We start from the raw sequence: 8,681 nt of genomic DNA on the forward strand, positions 1-8,681 counted from the left end.
TCCCAGGATCCTAAAGTTGAGTGATTGGATTGAAAGTATTCCTTTTGCACAAGCATCATGAATGTAATAAAAAATAGCTCTTAAAGTATTATAAATAACAAATCTGAACTGTCTTGAGTTATACTGAAAACTATTGTTCAACAATGAGCCAGAAAGAAACAAAGCTGATAAAATCTTAAGGTTATTATTCTGCTGTGCAACATGGGGTTTTTTGGTAGTTAGTTACTGGCCAAACACTCTGCTTGTGAAAAGGACATCAGGACATTGCTGACATTAGTAGTGGCAGGTTGATTTACCCAACTTATGAATCTGGGCCCCAGTTAAATTATTAAAAACCCAAGCCTAAAAATCACAAACTCCCCATAATGACAGCAACCACTGTACTGTAATGTTGTTACATAGTTTTAGACATGGTTATATTTTCATATTTCATATCCAATGTTGTCTCCTTAAGGCAAATGCATGTTATATGACCATAGGACTGGCAGACTCTAAGAGGCCTGAAGACAAGGAAAGAAAGACTAAAACAGTGGATAAAAATGACTACCACCATGACACATACCCACCCCACCAAGGAAGTAAATACCAAAATGGCACAAAACTTCCAACTTCAACATTTTTTTGGTCTCTGGCATTTCCTTGTCCTAGTAAACCTTATTGTACAGCTTTGAAATTGTTACCAAGGATGTTTTGTTTGTTTGTTTTTTCATTGCATGCTGTATCCTGTATCCTACATCCATGTATTCACTAGGGGAAAAAGCAAAGACACCTAACAAAAACCAACAAAAAAATGCATTGAAGAAAGCAACACCTTTCATGTACTCGACATGAGATGTCTAAATCACATGTGGACAATTGCAGGTTTAAGTCCCTAAATTTAGAAATAAAAATTCTTTATGTCTACTTAGTGTCTGTACTACTGTGGGACTGAATCTCTCGGTAATGTCCCACCAACAGCAAAGCCACCAGTCATTATTTCATGGCCACTGCTGCTCATGGGTGGCTTCTGTACCACATCACATCTGTACACTCATCCTCCTCTTTATAACTCATCCTGTGATATCTCCTCCCATAGTAGTAGTTCTGCATATCTGTGCATCTGCACAAGGGATGCCTGTCAGCTGCTTTGGGAATTGACAAAGGCTTTGAAAGTTGCCATGTTTGTGTGATTAGCAATAAGAAAACTCATATTTTTATCACTTATTTGTCACTGAAAGTACCAAGTGGAAAAATGCTGCTCTGTTTACTGGACCATCATGCCATGCCTGGGAGATTCAATATAAGAGTACAGGGTGGGTGCACCCCACTCTGCAGATGCTCTCTCTCAGGGGTGGGAGAAAGGAGCATCTTTCACAGTATCAGTTAAAACCACGGGAAAATGTTATAGCAAAAGGTGATACTCTGGAAGGCAAGTATTGGTAACAGTGAAATATGGTAATTCAATTCCTCATTCCCCCTAAGAAAGATGTAATTGTGGTGTGCATATATCTATGTATCTATCTCTCTATACATCTATATCTGCAGGTGATATAATGCACAATGTAGAAATTTAACTGTAACAATATTTTGCCCATCTTAATGGCATCTCAGATGAAAGCAATGCTAGTGCACACAGACACTTCTGTCTGACAGCAGCTCACTGTACTTTACTTTAAGAATGTTTTCACCATGTAACTTCAGGTAGTGCTTAGAGCTGATTTAGTAACAGTCACAAAACACTGTGCAGATGCTATTAGTATGAATGAGCCTATTCCAATTAACCAGGCTCTCAGCTAAACCAAATGAATACTCTCCCTAGACTTTTTTACAAGAGCTGTGTTAAACTGAATTCAAACTGTTGCAGTTTCAGTATACAAGAATGTATTGATAACAGTAAGCTGAAATAAAGGAAGAAAGTCTACACACAAACTTTTATCAGCACAAGTCTGTCAGCAAAAAGCCTAACAGGAATCTACAGCGCCCTTAATGGAATTAACCCCAAAAAAAGAATCTCTCAGCAAAATACAAAAGATTGATGCCTAAAGGAAGCAAGTACCTATATCCTACAGCACTGGTAGGAATAAATTATCTTAGTAGTAGAGTAAGTTAAGTAGGATCGGAATGAAGGTTAAAAATCCTAAACTAAGATAGCTACTCCTTGATTCAAAAGTGTGTGCCATGCAATTATAAACTTTTTTTATTCCCCTAGGCAGCTAGGATTTTCCCAGGATACCCATTCAAGTGTATGTTCAATCAGTACATATTCAGGAATTCACCTCTTGTCTATACAATGTTTCAAGGAGGTCAAGGAGAATTTTGTCATTGCATCCAGAGAGGCCAGGCATTTCACCCACCAATCTTGCAGCTGAAGTGAGGTCTTTGGATAAAAACGATGTGAAATGTAAACAGCAAAATCTCAGACACATTTAATAAACTGAACAAGATATCTTTTCATCTAGTATTTCATTTAGCCTAATTTATTAACTTAAAAAAAGAAAAATGTTGACATTGATTCCTTTTTCTAAAGCAGAGATCTTAAGGGGTGAATTGTGACAGTCCTTTTCTCTCCAGCCACATCCCTCAGACTGCATGTATGCAGAAATCTATTCTGCACACACTTGAAATATTTCAATAAGATTGTCCTCTCAGAGCCTAAGCTCAAGTGCAATACTTTACACACCAATTTTTCTCTATGAAATTCTGCAAAATCACTCATCAATTGCAAGGTTCCATAAGCCACCCACTCTGCAACCTGGGGGCTAAGAGAGCACAGAGCTGAAAGCAATAAAGAAAGAACAATTTCCATATCTTGGGAAAAGATGAAGTTGTAATGATTACCATGAAAGGAAACTATCTTTTGTGATTATTTTCTTCACAGATGTATGCAATTTCCAAAAATAAGAAACAGCATCTCAATTCATTCTTAAAAAGCAAGTGCTGTGACATACTAAATCTTACTTTTTAGTGAAAGAAAATATAGGGAAAAGTCTGTTTTTATGATTTGTCAGTACATACTTAAGAAATAATTTTGAAAAAACAAACAAACAAACAAACAAACACACAAAAAAAATCTCCCAAACAGAAAAATTGCTAGTTCAGGTTAGATACACAATATCAATATATAATTTTATGTAACTACAGTGGAGCAAGTGCCCCAGTCACTTAAACTTTGCAAAATTCTAAAGTTACCTTGCCAATTGTCTCACTCCTTGAGATAAAAAAAATTAAAGAGGTTTCTTCTGTTCTGCTCCTTTTAACTGCAATTAAGTTTCTACTTAAGGATTAGATTGTGTCATTTGAACTCATGAGAATGTCTTTGTGAGTGAATTTCCCTTGAGATGACATTTGTGGGAGGGATCTCCTTCCTCCTGGACTGCAAATAAATCTATCCAAGAATGTTCCTGGGCACTGTGTTCCAGCTGGCCCCAAAAGGACAGCGTCCATGCTGGGTGACTCCTTTAACTTCTAAAAGAAGGAGCTGCTGGCAAGCTGACTTTTGGGAATGGCTCCTGAAATGTGGTAGGGAATAGCTTGGGAGAGTACTTTTGGCACATGCTTAACTCACACCAGGCAAAGCCTTAACGCTTCACTAGTGTGGGCAATTGCAATCCATTGTCCAGGAACATTTCCATCTACTGTCTGATTTATGAGAACAGAGATGGCCAGAAACACTGTCAGACTTTGTACTGCAATTGTGTATGTGCAGGAGAGAACAGGTCAGGCACAGCCCTGATGGAAAGTTCACCTTTTATACCACAGCTCATGCCTCCCCCCAATCACACATATTTCAGAATAACTCACACAGTCTTTTCCTTCCACTTGGGATGAAGGGGTCTGAGGAGAGCCTTCCTCCCCAAGAATGGTATTGGGAGTAGTAGGCAGTGGGCAGTTAAGACAACCTTCACAAGTGGCTAGTTTGTTTTTTTGGGTTTTTTTAATAGCAGTATTATGGGATCCTCATGCACTAGTTTTAAAGAATGAACACACCATCTCTCCAAAAAAGAAAAGACACTGAGGCATAAAAACATATACATGACAAACAACTGCATAATCTCCATCTGTAGAGCAGCAGAGGTAGAAGAGAGTAAATCTGCTGGTGGAAAGGTACAATGCATTTGGTGAGTTCTGCAAGAAGGCACTGATGCTCCTGCTTCACTTTACTATTTAATGCAGCTGCACATAGGTTAAGTTCACAAAGTAAACTCTTGGTCCTTAACTGCTCCACTTACATATTTCATATTGTTCGTGGGAACAACTGCAAGGGGCATGGTGAGAGAGGGGAGGGAGTCACAAAACAGCAGTCCATCAAATTAGCACTCTGTCTACAATAATTAAACTAAATTCATAAATAAAATTACCCAAAGCAAATAAAACTATTTCACAATTTCCTCCTCTTTGCAATGCTTTATGAAAGAGAAATGAGAGGAAAGAAAAACTGTTCACTTCATGCGTTCGACAGTTTGTGATACACCAACTTTTATATGTATTGTACAAGGAACAGTGACAACACTTTAAGTAAATTAGTAATTAATAAAACTGCATTACAGAGGAAGCTGACAAAGGTCTGAGTTGATTTTGAGACCTAAAGCGGAACTGTGTCTAATTACAGTAACAATTTTAGCATAACCAATTAGTGCAACTTACTTACAGTGCAGCTGATTTTGAAACATGGCTTGCTATAGCCCTGATGTTTGTATTCATTTCTGAAGATGACAGTGGTAAGTTTGGTCATTTAAAGATTTTCCATCTTGGTGTGGTTTTTTGAGGCACACTATAAGAGCGTTAATACATTCTTTCATCAGTAAACATAGCAACAACAGCATGATGTATGACTCATTCATATCCACTGCTTCTGGATCAAAATAAAGTGACCATAAAAAAGAAAAATAAAAAACTCCCTTTGTTCAAGGGGCTCTCTATGTCTGTAAATTGGTGATTCTTCCTAATACACCCTTGTGTACTGGCTTAGATTTTCCAAGTGAAACTTGTGCCTGCAACTCCTAAATGGCATCAAGTGCTACCTCTTGTAACATATCAGGTACACCAAATGGTTTGGTAATCATACAGCAGTCTTCAGGAAAGCAGAGCTCCTCTGATTATACAGTTCCTTACCTTTAGAAACAGATTGTCTCCCTTGCCAAGACCATTTTAAAATGTAACTTAAACCCCTAAGTATTAAAATATCCATAAATAATCCTACATAATACCAGACTACATTGTCAAAGCTTCTGATTATTGGTAACTTCTACCAAAATGGGAACCAATGCATTTTAGTCTAGCAATTTGAACATTTTAGCCCTCAGCTTCTGTAATCAGCATGCACAGTTAAATCAGAGAGGAAAAAAAAAAGTTTCTTACACCACACGTAAAGAGAAACTCCAGATATCTAGCACAGACTCTGTTGCCTTCTCCCAAGGTTGAAAACAGTGAACTCCCACCCTGTTTCAAACAAAATCATTGCTACTCATGTCCAAAGGTAACTACATTGGCTCTCTACTGAACAATCCCTGTGGCAGAGGAACAGCAGCAGTTCATGCTTTTATGGTAGTAACACCTCTGCCTCTTTCATCTGAAACACAGTGCCAGCGAGTTAAAACAAAGACACATAAAGCCTTCTTGAGTAATACCAAAACAATGAAGATAACATTTTTCTGAAATGGTGGATTCAGTGTCACATGAATAGAGAAAACCCTTTAAATTTCTGAAAATGTAGGATGTGTGCAGCAAGGTAATCAGTTTTTTGACCTTGTCCTAAACTTTCAGGCACAGAATACTAATGAGAAAAACATGTTTCATCCTCCTTTTTCCCGTTTTGTCCTATAAGTGGCAATAAACCTTTATTTATTATGGCTAGGAAAGGTCAAGGAAAAGGATAGGGGCCAGAAAGAAGAAATATGAAGAGAAGTAACACATAGGAGTCTCTACAGATTGAAATATGAAATATTTCTGAAGTCAAAAGTACTATACATATCTGCATTTAATATGCATATGTTTTCTGAGTCAAACTGTCCTGAGTTCAATGAGACATTATTTTTTACTTGTATGAATCCAGTTTAAAATCAGATTGCATAAAGAAGAAAACACTCAAGTATTTTCATTGTTAAGGATTTGATACACTTTGCCACCAGCAATCCCATGTCTGGTGTGCTGCCTACCTGCAACCCCAGTCTGTAACTGATTTATTTAAGATGACCCAGTAAGACATCTATTCAATATTATTCTTACAGACACTACTCAATCGAGCGTGATCTCACATTCAGCCAATTTCTTTCTGGGACTCTGCTCCAGTGACTGATTGAGAAATTAGTCTCAGCAGATGAAATCATTATTACTTGCTGTACCTGCACCCATCTAGGAACATCTGAGACAAGACAAACTGTTCAAATCAATCTTTCCCAACTGTTAATTCCTAAAAATATTTAAATGCTCCACTGTGGAACAGAAATGCATTCTGCTCTCTTCCAGCTACCTGAGAAAAAGATCTAAGATTTCACTCATTACAAAAATTAATTGTTTTGTATTTTACCAAAAGTGAAAAGGGCTATACAGGTAATACTGTATATTTAAATGATGGGAGTTTAGTAAGAAAGTGTAAAAAATCTTTTGTGTTAATCATCACAAGCACATAACTACTGCCCTTCTGCACTTAAGAGAATTTTTGGCCTTTGGGAACTAATTTGGTAAATCTGTTGAATGTAAATACTCACCTGAATATGATCTCAAATTCTTTAGGGATACATTTTATTTCCATCCAAAGCACTATTTATTTTCCGCTTGAATCCAAGTCTCTTTTCCTTTTCTTTTTTTTTACTGCTATGACCCCTATCTTAAAAAATAAATTATAGTCAAGTTTCAAACTATTGAAGAGCAAAGTAAGGAAAAAATTTGAGGATGTTAATAAAAGAATTTCTAAATTTCTCTAAATTTGATGTATTTATTTTTAGCTTACATCATACAGAAAAATAATTTGAAAAAATGCTATTTGTTTCCATTGTTACTAGGATCAACTGTCAGTCCAATCTTGCAAGTTTCTATACCTTAAACAAACTTTACAGAACCTGTATGTTAACAGCAATATTAAGTCTCAAGACTTCCTAGCAGTCTAAAATTAAAGTCCTATATGATGTATATCAAGCATGACTTTCATGGTTATCCTCAGAACCCTTGTATGGAAAATTTTCTTTACTTGGACCTCCACTTTCCTATCTCAAAGGATAAAGTACGCATGCTTTAATAACATTATCTCAATCCACTTGAAAAGCCCTCTTAATTCTTATTAAAACAATCTAATCTGCTTGAGGCAAGATTTTGGTTTTATTTAGGATACTAAACCTTATCTAATAAAGGGCAATATTAGGATGTTAAGTAATATACACAAGCCAGCTTTTAAGAGTCCAGTGGGCACAAACATCAGTCTATACTAACTGAAGCCTAGACCCCAGTGCCATAGTTAGCCCAACAGGCCACACTTCCCAAATGTCATACATCCTAACCAATTCCTGGTAATGGCCTTACCTGGGGTGGGGGGGATCCACTATTTTATCCTCATTAAAAACCAAGTGGAAGGTGACAACCATTGCTCAGTGTTTAAACCAGCTTCAAATTTCACTGTCAACAAGATGGTTTTCCTTTCCCCTTAGAACCTAACTGGGGAGACAGAGAACTTACTATACCGCAGAAAGAAAACACATCCACAATTTTAGTATTGGACTTTAGCTAGTAGGACTTTTGAGTTGCACCCTCCTTGGCTGGTGTGCTGCTCAGCCATCCCAGTTTTCCAGTTTCACCTTCAGCTTTCAGTTGTCTTCAACTGAAACATAATCACCGAAAAGACGGGGCTTGCCTTCAGTCTTGTCAAGTTTATCAATCCAGTGAAAACACTGGATTTACTGTCTACCGGGATTGGTGGGATTTGGGGTTTCCAACTTATAGCTTAAAGGTCAAAGATTCCCCTAATGTTTGTTTTCATCAGCAAGACTAGCCCAGGAGTTTAAGCATAAGCACCTAGCCTAGCTCAAGAACTACATTCAGTCAGTGGAAACCCATGATGGTTATCAACCCCTTCAAGAACAAAATTGCTAAAAACACCCATAATTAAATAATAAAAAATGTCTGTTTATCAGCAGCCAAGCACAATCTCACATATAAACTACTCAGTTACTGATGCACTTAAATATGGACAAATTACTCATGTAACATAAGCTACCTTCTTTCTGGCAAATTCCACTCAGAAAGCTAAATATATACTGTTTGTCTTTGTATACCAAAGTATCCAGCCAGCTGGTTCAGAGAGGAAAGAAAACCAGCTTACATTTTTCACCAGAGAGGTAAAGAAAAAAAAAAAAAAAAAAAAAAAAGAGAAAGAGAACAAGCACTTCTTAATTTCACTTGATGATTGATAACCAATATGCACAAATACACAGTGTAAGATTTTTGAGTGCTACAGACCTATGTAAAATCATCTAAATACCAGATCTGAGATGAAAATTAAGGGGCAAAAAGAACATTTACTCAATGCTCTAGTATTCAACTTTTAGTGAGTTCTTAATTTATTAGTAATAACTTGTTTTTCTTGGAGGAGGTTCAGAAAAGACTGGGAGACTTTTTTAAGCGTCAGCTTAAAAATACTTACAACTATTCTTAAATGCCAGCTTAAGAAATGTATAAATAAAATTGAACATTAAGACCTCTAAACTTGGAGA

Source organism: Oenanthe melanoleuca, chromosome 1 (genome assembly GCF_029582105.1).
Source record: "Oenanthe melanoleuca isolate GR-GAL-2019-014 chromosome 1, OMel1.0, whole genome shotgun sequence".
NCBI classification, from domain to species: Eukaryota; Metazoa; Chordata; class Aves; order Passeriformes; family Muscicapidae; genus Oenanthe; species Oenanthe melanoleuca.